Source organism: Cricetulus griseus, chromosome 2 (genome assembly GCF_003668045.3).
Source record: "Cricetulus griseus strain 17A/GY chromosome 2, alternate assembly CriGri-PICRH-1.0, whole genome shotgun sequence".
Lineage (NCBI taxonomy): Eukaryota > Metazoa > Chordata > Mammalia > Rodentia > Cricetidae > Cricetulus > Cricetulus griseus.
The window spans coordinates 449,731,018-449,750,886 of NC_048595.1; the positions used below are offsets into that span (position 1 = coordinate 449,731,018).

At 35.7% G+C, this 19,869-nt stretch overlaps 1 long non-coding RNA gene across 1 annotated transcript in view; it reads right to left on the reverse strand.

Annotated features, from left to right (window-relative positions):
- The window catches only part of LOC103162784, a 31,986-nt gene extending 12,624 nt beyond the window's left edge, over nucleotides 1–19,362 (reverse strand). Inside the window, exons 1-2 of the long non-coding RNA XR_003481653.2 lie at nucleotides 19,304–19,362; nucleotides 16,983–17,045 (exon numbers count right to left, since the gene is read on the reverse strand). This is a non-coding gene — a long non-coding RNA (uncharacterized LOC103162784). The remainder of the gene's footprint in view (nucleotides 1–16,982; nucleotides 17,046–19,303) is intronic.
- Nucleotides 19,363–19,869: the final 507 nt, after the last annotated feature.

Here is a 19,869-nt window from a genome sequence, read left to right on the forward strand (position 1 = left end):
GTAACAGGAAGCATCTTGTAAACAAAATTTGCCTTGACTATGGGGCATAACCAGCCTTAAATGCTACTTTCAATCTCCCTGAAAGGCTCATTGGGGAACTGAAATGGGCCATGTTTAGCTGGGAGTGGACCAAAACTGAAGTTAAAGAAGAAAATAATCTGAAAGAAATCAAAGAAGAGCAAAAAGCTACCCAGAAGCAGAGGATGCCAACTTCTCTACTCGTGTACTCTTTTCCATCTACTCATGTTTCTAAAACACACATGGCATATCATCATTATTGTCCTTTCCCACAATGTATGTGTATTGATTATCAATTTCACCCCAAACAAGAAAACCAGGCTTTACAGTATTCCCTTGACAGATCAATTCCAGTTCATATCATTTGATTGATAACCCAATCCAGCCTCTACTTTCATCTCATTGTCCAATTTAAACGTGAATTTTAATATTAATTAGTGGGGAAGAACTAAAGCTCCAGTAAAGGTACAGACCTTTACTAAACTACTGTTAAAAGTAAAATAAGATGTAACAAATGGAGAAGTTAGATGAGCTTGTGAACAAATCACACAAAGTTTTTCACAGAAGGAAGCCAGATATGAAGAGTTACATGTTGTATTTATTTCAATTGTGTGAAATATCCCAAATAAATAAATGAATAGAGACAGAAAATAAATTACTTATCTCTAGGGACCAGAGGGAAGTAAGTAAGATCTCATGTATTAAGGGCTCTGGGTATTTTCTGTGGGGGAAGCTAAATGTAAGTGATTATTGAAGATTTTCCATGTTTTAAAACAACACCAAATAATACACTTTACAAAGTTTAAATTTATAGTCTTATTTCATTATTATTCAAAAAGAAAAAATGGAGGGGAATAAAGAAATGGGGTAAAAGGAGGGGGAGAGAGAGAGAATGACAGAGAGAGAAACAGAAAAGAGTTAAATAGATTTATTTTGTACAGGTCAAGTTGCAATTGACAACCTTGTCCAGAGTAAGTGCTGTAAGTAATACCACTGTCTATTTGTGAACTAGGCTAATTAGGTTAATAGTATATGTGGCAACCCATAGTAATCTAACTAACAAACATTTTTAAGTGTGGCTATGATGTTATTGGTTTTAAAAGAGAATGTGTGTATTTCTGTATAGAAGAAAGACTAATTCTCATATACTATACATTTCGGTAAGGTTCTTGCTGCATTTGCATAACTTTAGAATAAAAAATTTGCTTCACCTTGTATTCAGCAATATATACCACTTTAAAGAGTTGGCAGGTAGTTAATATTTAGCATTACTTAGTCTGCAAAATTTATAGCATAATGACTAGAATACAAACCAAAGGACAAAGTGCTATATGCCAAGGATGGACCTGGGTAATATTATCTTTAATAGAGAAATGTGTTCTGTTTTTAAAAGAAGAAGAAGAGAATAAACAGTTCTATAGAGTCAAAGTTGTCATAATCTGTTATAGTACAAATGTCACTAGTGAATCACCTATGAAAAGCTGAGTTAATATAAACTCAACTCTGTAACAAAGATACTGAGCAGATGGTATAAATGAAGGTGATTGCCCTAGCCACAAATAATGGTAACATGAAAATTTATACATAAATGAAGACCATCCCCAGGAAGTTTTGTGAGTTTGCACAGTCTTGGGATATGCATATACCCTCAGTGCCATACAAATTCATGCTGTGATGTATATTGCGTTATTCCTGGAGCCAAGAATTTCAGATGCTACAAAGATGAGCCATAAAATGCAGCTAAGGCTTATGGCACCATAAGCTGCTGAGGAGCCATATAAAAATGGAAACATGGAAATGAAATAGACAATTGGAAGGTAACCTAAGTGTTCATAGTCCCTTTGAGAAGTGAACTGTTCACAATAATTTGCTCATATCATCCCTCATCATGCAGCCAATATTCATCGTTACTGTGAAATCTGTTTCTTTTCCTCTGCTGAGTCTTCCAAAACACCAGAACTTGACCATAATAGGGATTTAAAATCTTAAAGAAACACAAGCTTTTACAATCCCCCATCCTAACCCCTTGATAGTCAAAAGCAGGGCACAGCATAGCACATTGTGCTTGCAGACTATTTGCATATCATCACATTAAGTTCCTTGGCTTGCAGGGTTACCCCTGACTACCAGCCAATTACAGCATGTCAAAGTTTCCATGGGGAGAAAAGTGTGAAATAGGCCTAAGATCCCCTGTGCATGAAAATGTTATCAGGGGACTTCCATATAAATAAACAATGCAGTCGACTTGATTATCAGATACAATTCTTTTATTTTCCGAACACGTATCACCAGTAGCAATGTGGTTTAAAGATTAAAATGTTGATGCAGTTCCTTGCAAAGTGTGATCAAATGTAGCATCAGGGAAAAGCTACATAATCCAGAGGGATATTATTCAGTGTCTGCATTCAACATTACTCCTGGAAGTACATGGAGATTACTATGGGTCATTTTACTCTGAAGCATTGAACTAACAAACTTCCCGTGAATGTAAGGAATAAACAACACTAACACTAACCAAAACTAGTTAACCAACACTAACACTCAAATGGCCTTGCAGAATTTTTTCGAACCATTATTCATTGTTTCTAAGATTATATTATCTATCTATCTGACTCTCTGTCAGTTCATCTATACAAGTTGGGGGCTTTTGGGGGTCTTCTGGGTCGAGGTCGGAGAGGGTAGAGTGCCCTGTTCCCCTATTCTGCAGCCTCCCTGAAACCAGGAGACAGTCAGGCACAACAGGGAATCAGGTCAGGCCAGATCTCATTTATTTTTTAACAGTAAGTCTTTTTAAAGCAAAAAAAAAAAAAAAAAAAAAAAAGCAGTGTATCCCTGTGATGTATCTGGTGAATGTAAGAATTACATTCTGTTACAGTCTGCGAGTGTGATGACCTCATCCAGTGTGACTTTGGGAAGCCAATTGTTTTTCTTAGTAAATACTTAGAGGCCTCACCTCTGTAGGCCTCACCTCAGTGCCATCTTGTAATGGCTCTAGTTGGTCGTCAGTTTTGGACCACTCCCTCTTTTGGTAGGGCAGTCTTCAGCTTGGGCCACTCCCCTCCTGCCAGGACATGATCTGTGCTCCTCCACACACACACCCAAGTGTCCATCTGTCTTTTGCTCATCGTTTTTCTAGCTGTATGTCTGTCTCTACTTAGCCATCTGTCTGTTGTTTCTCTTTCTATATTGATATACATATAGAAAGATAGACAAACATATAAATAATCATTTCAGTTTTATAGAAATTAAAAGAAAATGCAGTGATGGATGCTACCATGAAATTCATGAATAAAGTGATGACCTACAATGCTATATTCTAGAACAATGTATGAGTCTTTATTAACTGTCAAGTAATGGATCCCTAGCTTTCAATTGAAGTTTGATTTCTTAATGTGATATCCAAAATTTTTATTCTCTGGAATGTAATTACTCCATAAACAGCATGTACTTGATTTGTTTCTACTTAAAGAATGTCTGATAGTTGGTACACATATTAATTTGATTACTTACAATTTCATTATTGAACACTTTTATGGGAGGTGTGTTTGAATATTGTTTTATTGAAAATAGGTAGACAACATCTGAAATTTGAACTTTTAATGTTTAGTCTTGGCTACATTTTTATTGAATTTTGCACTCTATTTTGAGATTCTAAATAAAACAGCCTTAATTCACATAGCTAGATTTGATTCTAATGCATATTTCATGACTACAGATTTACTTCTTGTTCCTTTTAAGGTAATGTGGCTTCAATATAACACAAGCTTTAAGCCTCTATGTTTCTTTCTGATCAATTCAGATCTGTGATTATTGTTTTAAGGAGAGCATCTTAAATGTCATGGAGGGAGTAACAATCAAGCTATTGGAAGTTTACAAAATTCCTGAATGAGGGAACAGATAGCAAACTAGTAGTAAAATATAATTTTGCTCTTCCAAAAGCTAAACTATGATAGACTATAAGAGGAATGGTAAAATTAAATTTTACACCAAGGTATGTAGAGGTCTATAAAGATGTGTCTTTTCTGTTAAGACTAGAAGTGATAGCTCCACTTAAATCTCCTTTGATACTAAAAAAATCTTGTGAAATTGAGTTTCATATTCTATTGACATGTCAAGATATCTTATTCACCCAAGAATCAGTTTCGCTTAAATATATGACTTCTTCTGCACCACCACAGACTTAATTTAAGCATAGCACTTCTGCTTTCAAGGAGCATCATGCTTCTATCAGCTCCATCAGGGTTATAAGGCAAGTGGAGAATTACAGCTATCAATTTTAAGGCCATAGAGTTGAAAATTCTCATTTTAAAAAAGTAACTTAAAACATTTTGCATTGGCTGTATTTATTAGTTTGGTGCCACAGGATAAGGAAATTTATGGAACAATTATTTTAACTCTGAATTTATGACTAAATTGCTAAGATTAACTTGCTATTCATCTACAGGACTATCACAGGGAGAGTTCAGCATTAGAAAAGACAGAGGTCATTTCACAATACAACTGAAGGTCGATAATTCTGCACCTTCTCTTTCGTGTAATAGGGTTGAAGCCAGCTCATGCTTTAAGTGGGGATAGTAGAGAAATAAGAATATTAGTATAGTTGAAAAAGACAGAGAAAAGGAAGCTCCTGGTGAAGGTAATGTTTGGCTTTGAAATTAAACTACTTATTCTTTATTGAAATATCATAGTCATCAGAAGAAACTAAAAATTGTAAGTCACCAATGCTCTTTCTGAAAAAAAATACTGTGTCGACTTTTTGGTATATTTTTTCCTGTGTCCCAAGTATGTAACTTCTAAAAACAGGTAATTATATTGTTGACAGTTAAAGCAGCATGTGAATTGTTGATGCATTCTTGGATTTACGTACTGAAAGGTATTCAAAAGGCAAATTGAATAACTGACAAGATTAGCATCATAAAGAAAAGCTGATAATGAGCTTCTGTAACAAGAAAAATTATATGGGGCTAATATCTTGAACTTTAAATGCAAAGTAATCTATTTTCATATCAGTCACCTGCTTCATGGTGACAAATCTATGCTGCTTAGAGTCATGTATTTTTTTATTAATTACAATAGTACACTAAGTGGTAGATGTCCATCTTGAAAAGGAAGTAGTAGTATTCTTTCTCAATGATAACCAATTTTATTTATTCAGAAACTATTTCCTTGGAATAAATGTATATATATATGTATATTGTATATAGCAATATATACAATATATTGCTAAATTTATAATTTTAGCAATAAGGTTCCATATGGGGGAAATTCTGATTGTGTGTCATATATACTAGATAGGTGACTATTTTTTAAATCTAGGAAAAAACTTTTTTAGTGAGAGATGCCAAAGGGCCACTTCAACTCATCCCAATTTTAGAAATTGACCATTGCTTTAGGATTGTGGCCCAGCTTCTTTTCTCTCTAGCCTTTCTTATAAAGGGCGATAGGATATAGTGACAATAATGAGAGAGAAAAATGTGACACACAAATTTCAATCTTTTCTTCCTACTGAAAATGGCTTAATGCATTCATGACTTTGGTCCTTCATAAAATAGGCACCAAAGAGATGTCTAAAAATTATCTTTGCAGTATTATCCCATCACCACCATTAGACCATCATTGTGGTCAATAACAGACATAGCAATTAATCATCAGCTTGAGAATAAGGGGTACTTGAGATACCTTGAACTGATTTGTGCTTTGCAAATTGCTAATTTTCACCAACATAAATGTAAACCCCTTGATAACCAATAATTTCTAGCTATCCATGCACCAAAAATAAGTACTATATCTGGCTTTATTTTTTTTGAGCCACTGTTTCTTTGTTTCTTTGTCTTCTTTTTAAATAAAATACTTTATTGCATTTTTATAATTTAAAATAATTTTAAATTTCAATACATTTTGATCCGATGCTTACCCTCCCCTTTGTCCTTCCAGATCCTCTCCCCTCCATATCCATTCAACTTCAAGTCCTTTCTCAATAAAACAACTGGAAAACCAATAGAACGATACAAACAGCCAAATCAAGAAATCAAAATAAAACAACATCTAAAAGTAAAAGAAACAAACAAATAAAAATTCCACCACATTGTGAAATAATAAAAGCAATTAAAAGCTTGGAGTCTGTTATATGTTGGCCAGCTACTCTGGAAAATGAGGCATGGCTAATATATTCAGTATCATTCTATTGGAGAAAACTGATTTTCCCTCTCCCAGAAGATATAAATGACAGTTCAGTTATTAACCTCTATCTTCTTGCCTAGGCTATCATTCATTCATTTATTCTTTCTTTCTTTCTTTCTTTCACTCACTTACTCATTTTTAAACATAAAAAAGTAATATATAATAAGGTAAAAAAAAAACAAAAAAAACATTACATCAGAGTTCAATAGGACAAATCACAGCAAGAAAAGAGCCAAAGAGCATGCACAGGAATGAGAGATCCATTCATTTGCAAGCTCAGCCACATATAGTAGAAGGTACTTTTAATCCAAGCACCTTCGTGATAATAGCAGGATCTCTGTGAGTTTCAGGCCCCTGTGGGTCACACAAGTCAGCCGGAATTACATGGTGAAACTGTCTCAAGAGAAGCATGAGTGCCTGGAGAGGCTATTGAGTGAAGCTGTGAAGGGAAAGCCTTGATTGACTTGGAAAACCCAAGATTATGGAGATGCCAGAGTAATGGAATACCTCCAAAGGAAAGCTGACAAATAGGTGTGGAGCCAGCCCAAGAGAGAGAAGTATGTTGCTGTTGACAAAGCTGAAAAGAGTTGGAGATAGGAAAAATGCTTTAATATCAGATATAAAGATGTAGAATTTGGAGTTTGCCTTTCTGGTTTGCAGACTTGCTTTGGTCCAGTATTTTCTCACTTTGTTTCCTTTCCTCCCTTTTGGGATGGTAATTTATATTCAGTGTCATTGTATGTTGGAAATGTTAAGTTTCAAACCCAGGACTATTGGATGAAGTGCCTATTTAACATAGCCAAGGGGACCTGTCTTCCAGGGTCTCCCAACATCCTTCAGTCTCTTCCTGTTATGGGTGTGGCTAACATACCCCACCCTCTACACTGAACTCTCCAGCCCAGGGACTAGGCTGCCCTTCCCCCAGATGTTCCTCCCTATACGAAGCAGATACTTTGATTACCCATCCTTTTGTTCCTTTGGCCATTGGCTGCTGTACCTCATTTCCCCTCCCCAATTCCCACAAGGCCCAGATTAGTCTTGTCAAGCTTGACTCTCCCCGATGTCCCTGCCTCTGCCTGTGCTCTCCAACACCATATCTGAGAGCAATCATGCCCTTTCCTTTCCTTTTTGTTAGCAAAACATGACACCTCCAGGGTCAATGTAGATGAAAAGACCAAAAGGGTGATGATGATTGACACTTACAATCTCCCAGTCTAAAAGAAAGTGAATGACACGTGTATTAAACAAATACCATAATGACTTCCTAAGTCCTCAGGCTTTTATTTATATGTATATTTGTAACTCAATCACCAAATCTCTGAATAGCATCATGAGACAAAGACAATGAAACATAATAAAATATATTCTGTAGAGATTCTCCTTGTCATGCCACAATACATAAGACAAAAAAAAAAAAAAAAGAAACCACTCACATATTTGATGACAATTGGAAAGAAATTGTGTAAAATGTTACTAATAACCATTGACCCATAGTTGGTCATATGAAATCATGGATACCTGGGGATAGCAAGAAAAAAAATGGATTACTAGTTAACATCTAAATCAAATTACCTAATCTGTGTAGGGACAAACCCTGATTAGAGGTAATGCTGATCACACTCCACTTTGTAATCATCAATAAATCTCTTTTACCTACTTGAGAGTTCACATAAGAGAATGCACTTTACCTGGCAGATGGAATGCTGTGTGTTTAGAGTGTGAGGAATAAGATTCATGACATCTGGGAAGACCAGTTACAGTCCGTTAAAGTATTGTCCCATCACCAGCTAAAACAGTGCCAAAAACAGCATTACATTCCCAGTACTGAACATTATCATTATCAGGGAATATCTGAAGTGTTACAGGAAGGCAGCTTTGTCATATTTGTATTTAATTCAGTAGTTAGTCTTCCAAGGAATCAGTTACATATGGAACATGGCTTACTGCTCAAGTCTACTCTAGTCACGAGTGCATCTTTAGTAGAGCAGACTGGTAAGGCCTAGAGTAGTCTTGCGTAGGCGTTAACTTGGAAAATAGTTTCCATTCACTTATGTCAATAAAATAGAGTTAGATGATGTTCATGTCTTCACTGGAATGTAAATCATTGTCATCTAAAGTTTTGCTTGAGGGTTATATTAGTTATCTTAACTCTCTGCTAAAACCTCTTTTTACAAACTTCCAGGGAATTTCACAGAATATTTTAAAGATTTATGTCAGTGTGACCTTATGCTGACCAGATAATAGGAATAAAATGACAACTTAGTCAGCAGCAATCTCAACTGGATAGATGTATAACATACAATGGAGACAAAGGGACAAAGGGCCTATAACCTACTTCTTCAGTGACAGTTTCAGGGATCATTGCTTAGGATGAGCCAAGAAACTGTCCCACAGTAAAGAAACATGATTCACCTTGCATTCTTTATTACAAATATGGAAGACTATCACATAGCATAGGCTGGTTGGTAATTGGATGTCCTATACCTTGAAAGACAACACTGACAGTTCTAACAGATGTCAGAAATGGTAAGATCTTAGTGAGGCACAAACAAGGATAGTGTACCTTATACTCAGTGATTTCATGCTACAATTCATACTATTAACAGTTACCAGTTATAGCAGAAGCCTATAGTTAAAGCTAACCATCTTCCATGTTTCCTTCTAGAACGGTAAGACTCCTGGAATCAAAGAAATCTATAATCCTGGCAGTGAGGCTCAGAATCAGAGCTCTGTGACCTGTGGCTCAAACACATGTCTTGCTCACTCTCTGCTGTGATAGTGAGTGTGACTGAGCCTATGATTGTGATTCGTTCTTGAGAAAGAACTGTTGAGCATGAAGCAGCAGGAAAGTCAATCTCTGCAAAGCACAGGACTCCTTTCATAGAAGGTGATGGCTTGAGGTCTGTCTATGCACCTAGCCAGAAATTTCTTAGAGCTACACCATGGATATCTGAGATGTTGGTAATTGTCTTTGTTTTGTTCTTCACTGTGTAACACATTCATCATGCTCTGATGTGTCTTTGGCCTACTGAGGTTCTTACGTTCACAAACATTGAATTTATGAAGTAATATATTTGAAATCTGCTTCTCAGGGGACTGGGAATATGTTTACTGTATTAAATGTACATGTAAATAGAGTTCACTGTGATACTTCATAACATACATACAGAGTATACTTATTAAATCTAACTTCATTTGATTTACCTTATTTATCTGCCTTCCCAGCATCTGTAATTCTTTTTGCATCTCAGTTCTTTTTAGTGTCTACATATCCGAGGGGAGACAGAGCATTTGTTTTTCTGTTTCTGGTTTTCCTGGCTCATTAACAAGGAATCTTAAGTTGCATTCACTTCGCTGAAGAAGACAAACAATATTTAATGCATTACTATGGCTTAATAGTGTTTTCGTTTTGTTAATACACATTTTATTCATTTATTCATTGATTTGATGAAAACTTAGTTTAGCTATTGGGGATTTGCCTCAATGAAGTTGAGAATGCAGATATCTGTATGGAATATTTATTTAATTTCTTTTAGATAAATACTTTGGATATATGCCATGTAGTAGACATATTTCAGTTTTCCCAGCACCCCCTTCTTTATATCATTCTTTGTTGCAGAAAATGGAAGCTCCCTTTTATCCACACCATTTATTTTTCATTAATTGCTGATAATAGCTCTTCTCAGTGTCATGGATGATATCTGAACTTCCATAATGGCTTGTAATGCAGAGCAGTATTTTTTATATGTACTGGTGCCTACTTGTATGGGATATTGAATAATTTTTTATTTATTTTGAAACTGGTTTATTTGATATTTGTGAATTCCTTGTATGTTCTGAGTCTTTTATGGGGTGAATAGTGGGCAAATATTTTCTAATATTTGTAGATCTCATCTTTACTTTATTGATGGCTTCCTTTGATTTGCAACTTCTCTTTGATTTTAAGAAACCCCATTTGTCTCTGTTTCTGTTGCTTGTGCTTTTGGAGTTATATCCAAAGTAACCATCATCTATTTTTATGTCTTCAAGTAATATCTTTTTACTCATATACTTTCATAAAACTACAAATTTTAAAACAGAAATATCACTCCACACTCTGTGGATAGAATCAACTTGATTAAATACTAGTTCTTCTTTAGAATGAGTAACATATCAATAACAAAAAAAATAAGCATTTCAATGCTATGCACTACCAAAGACTGGATTCTGGCAACAGTATGAATAAGCATGACAGAACATTTTACAAGATGTTCCTGAAAGAAAAAAAAAACATAGCCACATACCACCTTAGCTGACTTACTGCCCCAGAAACAGAAAAATAAGCCAGTCTGCATCATTAAAAAAAAAAGCTAAGTTTAGGGTCCTTTATAATGTTAGTAATAGAAAGCTATTATGAACCACATACAATCCTTAATTTTTTTCTAACCACAGCATATTTAGTCATTTGCCACACTGAGCAATATGTGTATTATCTCAATACACTAGTTTTTTCTAAGAATTTATAATTTTAGATAACTGCTTATTTGCCTCCTTTTGTCATCTGTTGTATCCGCCATCATCTCATTTATCTCTGAATTTCTGGTGCCTACTTGAATTTTTTCTAAGTAAATAAAGATTTGAGCATTTATTACAAGTACTAAATTTCTCCCAGATGCAATGATATTAAAAATTTTATAAACAATCAAAACTTAAGTAATTTTATTTGTTTACATGATGCATACAATATTCTGTTTTTAATGAGTTAGTGAAGTATTTTAAATTCAAATATATTGTATTTCATAGTAAATTTCAAATATATACAAAATGTGTTTTGAAGAAATCTATTTACATATTTTGTAGAGAAATCACCTTTAATGCTGATCCTTAAGATAAGTGATGGTTCTTCTCCTTCTCTTGGGTAAATTACACATCTCCCTAAAATAATGAGTTGGGTGGTTATTTCATTGTTTTGGGGCACTTATATGTACTGAGTATAGTGCTTTACAAAGCTAAACAATTTCTGTTTCAATTAAGCTATATCTTCAGCCCTCAATCTCAAGAATTATTGCCCAGTGGTATCTACAGTTCACAACACAACAGTATCATATTGACTGTTGTTGTCATTGATTAATGATTATTATTATTTTTAATAAATTTTTATTTATTTAAAAACAATCTTTTTTTACGTAACAATCCAAGTTCCCTTTCCCTCCCATCCTCCCATGCTTCCCACCAACCCCCCATCCACTCCACAGGGAGGGTGAGTTCTCCCATGGAAAATCATCAAAGTCTGTCACATCATTTGGGGTAGGCCCTAGACCCTCCCCCGGGTATCTAGGCTGAGAGTATATCCCTCATTAGGGAGTGGCTCCCAAAGTTTCAAAACTAATTATAACTTCTACATTCCATTCTCAGTTTTATAAGCATCATTTATTTTCTTTTTATTTTTAACTTTTTACATTTATATATTGCATGACAGTTATCACTGTGGATATGTAATCACATTTGTGTATGTCTCTGGGCGTAAGCATGCCCCCTGTGCTTCGTGGTCAGAGGACAATTTGCAGCAGTATATTTTTCTCTTTCCACCATATGGATCATAAAAATTGAACAAATATTGTCAGATTTAGTATCAAGCTTCTTTAACCACTCAGCAATATCACTGCCCCCAACAACTTACATTCTAAGCAACACATTCTTCTTATTCTGCCAGGATTTTCAACCATAAATTTTTCTAACTTATACAGGATTAATTAATTTGTTGATATGATAATTATGCTAGCTATTCATATTAAATATGTAGCCAGAAGCTTGGAAAAATCAGTCATTAAACAGTATTACACAGTAATGTAGCTTCTCTAAGTTATTCATAATTGATTCTTTTTTCTGAATATTGACTCTGAGGAGCATAAGAAACTATCTCATATATTTATTGCTGAGTAAAGTTTATTTCAAGAAATGATGAGCAAAACCACATTTATCTTAAGATAGCTCTCAATAGTGTGTGGGGGGAAGTAAGGGACTGGAGTGACTGTCACTTCTGACTCATATGGTGTCAATAAGAGTCACTTGCTGGTGTTTCAGTATCATATGGACTTGTCCTGGGGTACTCTCATTTGACTGGTTGATAGGACTGGATGTAGAACTGATATTAGTTGATATAATTTACTTGAGTTCCATTTGTAGGCTTTTTATAATGGCTGTTGGAAGTCAGTCTTCTTTTGTGACTGTTCAAAACTCCAATTGAAAGTCACTGAGGCAGGGAGAATAGAGTACAATGAAATAACCCCCTAAATTCCATGTTCCAGACTCCTATTCCAATTTCTTGATGGATATACCCACTAATTCACTGAGGTTCAAACCCAGAGGGTATTCAATGAAGTAACAAGTAACTTACAATCATGTGTTAAAACTCATGTGATTAGATTCAGTGGGATATTCCTATAATTGGTAAGTTATCAAAATCTAATGAAAGCAATTAGATCAGGTATTGTGTTCTATATGTAGAAAAGAAAAGATAAGCTTACTTCAACTTCCTTCAAGAACTTCATGGTTACTTTGTGATTTCTAAACCATAAATGAAGGTAATTTCATCTACCCAAATACCCTATCACATTGTATATTAAAATTTTCTTTGAAAACACGCTTTAAATATTCCCTTGGGACCTGTCATCTTCATGCAGACTTAGGAACCCCTTAACAATTTCCTGTCAACCATTTCAGCATCTTCTTCGAAACCATCTCTGTATCAGAGATCCACAGCAACTGGAACATCCTGGGGCTCAGAGACACTCACAGGCATTCCACTGAACTAAAACAGGTAGTGGTCAACAATAACCAAATCCATAACACCCACTGAGAAAAGATGAGAGCAGATATCTATACCAAGACACACTTCAAAATTCATGATTCCAGATTCCTAGATCCCAGTCTAAAACACAAGCATGAACATCCAAGTCAAAATAATACCATCATAAACCACGTGGCTATAACAGAAATGTATAAAACATTCCACCCAAACACTAATAAATACACTTTCTTTTCTGAACTTCAGGGAATTTTCTTTAAAATTCCCTACACATCAGGATACAAAACAAGTCTCAGCAGATAGCATAAAATTGAAATAATACCCAGTATCCTATCTGATCACCACAAGATAATCAACATGGACAGAAAAGACAATAGAAACAACAGAATGTATACAACAAATGGAAGTTGAAAAACTCACTATTGAATGAAAATTGGGCCTAGAAAAATGTCAAGAAAGAAATTAAAATCTTTTTTGAATAGAATGAAAAATAAAACACAGCACATCTAAACTATGAAAGCAGTACGAAAAAAATAAAAGAAAAACAAAACTAGGGTTATCTGTATGGACTAGATTTATGTCAACTTAACACAAGATAGCTTTATCTGAAAAGAAAGAACCTCAGTTGAGAAAAGGCTTCCATAAGAGCCAGTTGTACAGTATTTTCTTAATTAGTGACAGATGGAGAAAGACCCAGTAAATTGTAGGTGGGGCCTTGCCTGGGCTGATGGTCCTGGGTTCTATAAGAAAGCAGGCTGAGAAAACTGCGGAAAAGCCAGGAAATTGCACCAATGGCCTCTGCATCAACTCCTGTCTCCAGGTTCCTGTCCTGTTTGAGTTCTTGCCCTTACTACTTTTGATGACAAACTGTTATATGGAACAGCAAAGGAACAAACCCTTTCCTTCCCAAAATTTTTTATTCATGGAGTTTCATCACAGCAATAGTAATCCCAACTAAGAGAAGATCTTTTATCAATAAGATAGTGACACAGTGGAAAGGTCTAGAAATTAAGAAATAGCATCTAACATAGGAAGACTAGGAAAAATAACTAAATTCTGGTCAGAAATTGATGGGATAGAAACATCAACTAATAATAATAATAGGAAGAATCAATGAACTAAAGAATCAAAATTAATAAAACTACAGATAGAAAAGAGGGGAATTACAATATACACAAAGGAAATTCAGAAAATGATAAGTAATTACTCAAAGAAAAACAATATTTCACCAAACTGGAAAACTTAAAAAGGAATGTCAGATTTCTATTTTTGAATCTTCTATCATAAAATTTATTCTGAGGTAAGAATTTGTTGCTTAATCACATCACAGTTGTGTGCATAAGTCAAGGGCATATAAATTCTAAAATCCACTAAAGAGTTATCTCACAGAAATTATTTCATTCACTAAGCAAAGGAAATATGTTGAATATGTGTCACATGCATATTTGTTAATTATGTATTAAAAACCATACAAATGGTTAAATATACAATTATTCATATGTATGCCATAGGATAAAAGTGTTACAAAATCAATGACACATAAAAATGAGAGTTTAAACTTACCTTCAGTATAGAATTTAAGTTTAGGCATACTATTTATACATTTATCTTTGACATTTTGCTTCTTTTTAGTATTAAAATTGGAAACATTTTCATCATATTAAAGCTTGGGAAACTCAACTTGCAATAATCTTTTCAGAAATTATGTCTATATCAAACAAATATTATACCTTATTTCTATTCAAGTTTTCCATATTTCAAAATATTTCAAATAATCCCTGTCCTGAGATAGTCTACATGATGATGTTGATTGAACTCAAAATTTTGTTTGATTCATCCTCTAAAGACATACAAACAAATTGGAAGGCATATTTACCACAGTGATTTATTTTGACAATATATTCAGCTTTGATGGCCATTGTCTCTTAGAAAGAACAACCAAACATATGTTAAAATTGTTATAAGGATTCATTGAATACAAGCTGTTGTTAATGGGCAATATATTCAGTAACCTAAAAGGAACAAAAATAGGTTAACTCTGAGATGCAGAAATTGTTAGAATATGTTTCTGGAGGGGTCTATCACAAACTTCATTTAATAGTGTTATAATCTACCCATATCAATGAGTGTCCTTGAGTTATAATATTTGGGAGATAATCACAACTGGCAAGACTTCATGTCTACATGGTATGTTACAGCAACTGAGTTCAGAGGAAGATGCCATGGTACACTGGGGATATAAAGTAGAGCAGATGGAGCCCCACTGAGCAAGTTCATAAGGAAAGTTCACTGTCTTCATAGCTATAGTCATAGGTCTGCCTCCAGTCCTCTATCTTCTGTCCTTACCCACCACCAAAATGTGATTAATTTCATAGAAATGATTGATATTGAATACTGTCCTGTAACATGGTAACCTTTTCTGAATGCTATAATTGCTATGAAAACAATTTATTTTGTTAATATACCTGATACATAAAGCTTACATTCCTCGGATTTCCAGGGAAAATGATGATCTGATAATAGTGTGGCACATATAAAATGAGTTGTTGTAAACAAAATGTTATGGTTCGGTCAGAAATATAGAGAAAAATGCTGGCTCATACACTGATTATTTTCTTTGATTTAATATTCCCATTGAGAGGCACCATGCAAGACATTGAAGGTATGGTATCAGAGTTTCCTTAAAAATTCTCAACACAACTCTTGTTTCTGAGGAAAAATCTTGATAAGAATACCCCAGGTATACCTGTGCTGACAGCAGCAGAATGTCAAAAAGAAATACACAGTCCAGTAGAGAATGAAAAAGATAAAATAAAAAGTCGCTAAAAGAGAAGACCTGTGTCAATGTTTTAGTGTGTTGTGATCCCTGGGTAAGGTCTCCTTGAAATCAGGACACAGGGAATGCAACTGAATGTCAAACTTTATTTTTTGTAGAAGTTTTAAAATAAGCTTATGCAATCTATCTCACAATCTTCAAACCCACAATACCACACAAGGCATCAGGAGTTCTCTCCCCGTATGAAACAATGCCTCTACTATATTTAAAGTACTATGTAGCAATAAGCAATTCCCTGTATCTATACAACAGTGAAGCACAGTTCCCTGACCCTGAGAGCCACTTTCTTATCGTGAGTAACAAATTCCAGCATACCATTTGAAACATGTCGGCAGAAGTATGCTTCTAGCTATTCTTGGTATAGCAAGTCTCATGCTTCAAACTTTGCCTAATTTGATTCAAGAGGAGCCTATACTAAGCCAGCTCTGTATCTCCACAGACCTAGAGTTAGAAAAAACAACTGGAATGTGAAAAGAGGCAGCTCCTATGGGGTACTATCTTCTTTGTAGTTATGAGCTTCCTTAGAGTGATAAAGCTATTTTATCACTGTGCAGAAAAAGCAACCTGTTGACTTTTGTTTAGAAGAGATGCGAGACCAAGTTTTGATTTAAAAATGGCATAAAATTAGGACATTAAGCAATTTTGTATCTCATACAATATTTTTTTTTCAGCAAACCCGGAGTAAATTGCTAATGAATACCTGATTCTTTAGTATTTGTGTGGGTGTTTATTTAAAATATCCATTGTCTTTCTTGTTATTTAAAAATGGGTTGAATAAAACCAGGTGTTCATTTAATACTACCATAATAATATTTCCTTTTTGAAAAGTATGCTTAACTATGTTTTCTTGGCACAGGTCTCACTCCCTCCCTAGTTAAAAAAAATTCTAACCAATCAAATGTCAGAAAACTAAAATTACCCATGAGCATTCAATGAGAAAATGCCTTATTTATTTGTTCCTAGGCTATCCAACATTCTTGAGTTCAAGTAGAAAAAAGAATTATATTGATAGATATTAAGCAGCTGAGCCAGGGAGTTGACAAATGCCACAAAGGTGAGATTCTTAACATATACTCCAAATACTGACAGATATGATTCCCCAACATTTATGGAAAATGAGAAACAGTCAAGATGACACAGAAGTACAAAAATGGAACTTACCAAACAAAAGACACTCTTAAGAAACCATTTGGGGCTTAATGGTAATGTATCCTTTTGTATCACCTGCAAAAATATCCACATTAAAAAAATCAAGTAATGGAGCTGAGAATGTAAAGAGAATTCCTAGGGAAAGCTGTGTCTACAGAGACTGATTGACTGAATGGAACTTACCTTTTATAGAGAGGTCAGAGTGTTTCATTTCCAGGGGCTAATTACCTTATCTCTAGCAACATTTAATTCCCTAAATAGCCATTGTCTGCCCAATAATGTGTCTTAGTGACAATCTTTGTTTTTCTCCATCTTTTATTTGAATTATAAACAAGTTTGTTTTACATGTCAATCCCAGTTCCCACTCCCTCAGCTCCCCCTACCTTCCCTCCCCCAACTAAATCCTAGCTATCACAAATCCTTTCTGCTCCCCAGGAAGGTGAGGCCTTCCGTAGGGGGTCATCAGAGTCTATTGTATCCTTTGGGATAGGGCCTAGGCCCACCCCTGTGTGTCTTGGCTCAAGGAGTATCCCTCTATGTGGATTGGGCTCCCAAAGTCCACAGCTATGCTAGGGATAAGTACAGGAGGTCCCATAGATTTCCTAGGTCTCCTCATTGAAACCCATTTTCCTGGGGTCTGGATCAGTCCTATATTGGTATCCCAGCTATCAGTGTGGGGAACAAGAGACCCCCATTGTTCAGGTCAGCAGTTTCTGTGGGTTTCACCAGCCTGGTCTGGACCCCTTTGCTCTTCACTCATCCTTCTCTGCATCTGGATTCAGTTCAGTGATTAGCTGTGGGTGTCTGCTTCTACTTCTACAAGCTGCTTGATGAAAGCTAAAGGATGGCATATAACACAGTCATTAATCTCATTAACAGGGGAAGGCATTTAACATAGCCTCTCCTCTGTTGCTTAGATTGTTAGTTGGTGCTATCTTGGTAGATCTCCAGACCTATCCCTAGTGCTTGATTTCTCTGTAAACCTAAAATGACTCCCTCTGTTATGGTATCTCATTTCTTGTTTTCTTCTATTCTTCCCCTGACTCAACCTTTCTGCTCCCTCATGTCCTCCTCATCCCTCCTCTTCTCCCCTTCTCATTCTCCTAGCTCCCTCCCCCCTCTTCCCTTGCTCCCAATTTGCTCAGGAGATCTTGTCCCTTTGCCCTTCTCCAGGGGGCCTTGTATGTCTCTCTTAGGGTCCTCCTTGTTTACTAGCTTCTCTGGCAGTGTGGATTGTAGGCTGGTAATCCTTTACTCTATGTCTAAAATATGAGTGAGAACATACCATGTTTGTCTTTTTATGATTGGGTTACCTTGCTCAGAATGTTTTCTTATAGTTCCATCCATTTTCCTGCAAATTTCAATATTCCATTGTTCCGCCCCCCCTGCCTGAGTAGTACTCCATTTTGTAAATGTACCACATTTTCTCTATCCATTCTTCAGATGAGGGGCATCTAGGTTGCTTCCAGGTTCTGGGTATTACAAATAATGCTGCTATGAACATCATTGAACAGATGTCCTTGTTGTATGAATGTGTTTCTTTTGGGTATATGCCTAAGAGTGGGATTCCTGGATCTTGTGGTAGACTGATTTGCATTTTCCTGAGGAGTCGCCATACTGATTTTCAAAGTGGCTGTACAAGATGGCACTCCCAACAGCAGTAGAGAAGTGTTGTTTCCCTTTCTCCATATCTTCTCCAGCATAAACTGTCATTGGTGTTTTTTATTTTGGCCATTCTGACAGGGGTAAGATTGTATCTCAGAGTTGTTCTGATTTGCATTTCTCTGATAGCTAAGGATGTTGAACACTTTCTTATGTGCCTTTTAGCCATTTTAGATTCCTCTGTTGAGAATTGTCTATTTCTGTACACTACTTTTTTTCATATTCCTATGTACTTTATTTTTTCTTTTTATGATTTTTTTTTATCTTTTTTATTTGAATTAGAAACAAGATTGATTTACATGACAATCCCAGTTCCCTTCTCCCTCCCTTCCTCCCCTACCACCTCCCCAACTAAAACCCTACCTATCACATATCCTTTCTTCTATTCTTTACCTGACTCAACCTTTCTGCTCCCTCATGACCTCTGCACCCCTCTCTGCTCCCCTTCTCATTCTTGTAGCTTCCTCCCCACTCTTCCCGTGCTCTCAATTTGCTCAGGGGATGGTGACCCTTTACCCTTCTCCAGGGGACAATGTTTGTCTCTTTTAGGGTCCTCCTTGTTTACTAGTTTCTCTGGCAGTGTGGATTGTAGGCTGGTAATCATTACTCTATGTCTAAAATTCACATATGAGTGAGTACATATCATGTTTGTCTTTTTGTGATTGGGTTACCTTGCTCAGAATGGTTTCTTCGAGTTCCATCCATTTTCCTGCAAATTTCAAGATTCAATTTTTTTTTCTGCTATGTAGTACATTGTGTAAATGTACCACATTTTCTCTATCCATTCTTTGGTAGAGGGGCATCTAGGCTGCTTCCAGTTTCTGGCTTTTACCAGAAACTGTACTGTTATGATAAATCTTTCTGCCAAAAGCCGCTGAGCCCCACCGCCACGTGTAAGCTTTATGGCAGCCGCCTGCCCAAGTTAGGCCCAAATGAATACACAGAGAGACTTGTATTAGTTACAATGTTGCTTGGCCAATGACTAGGATTTTTATCTGTTAGCTCAGTATCAATCATCATAAATCTATATATTTTATAAGACTTATCTTATCGGACGCCTTATTGGCGTCCCTCCTAGCTGGTGGATCACATCTTGCCGCTGGAGCAGGAGCCGAGGGGAAAGAGAGCAACACTTCCTTTTTCCTCTTCTTAAATATGAGTCTCCTTGCTATGTCACTTCCTGTCTGGAACACTACTTCTCTACTACATTTCCCAGAATCCTCTTTGACTCCTAGTC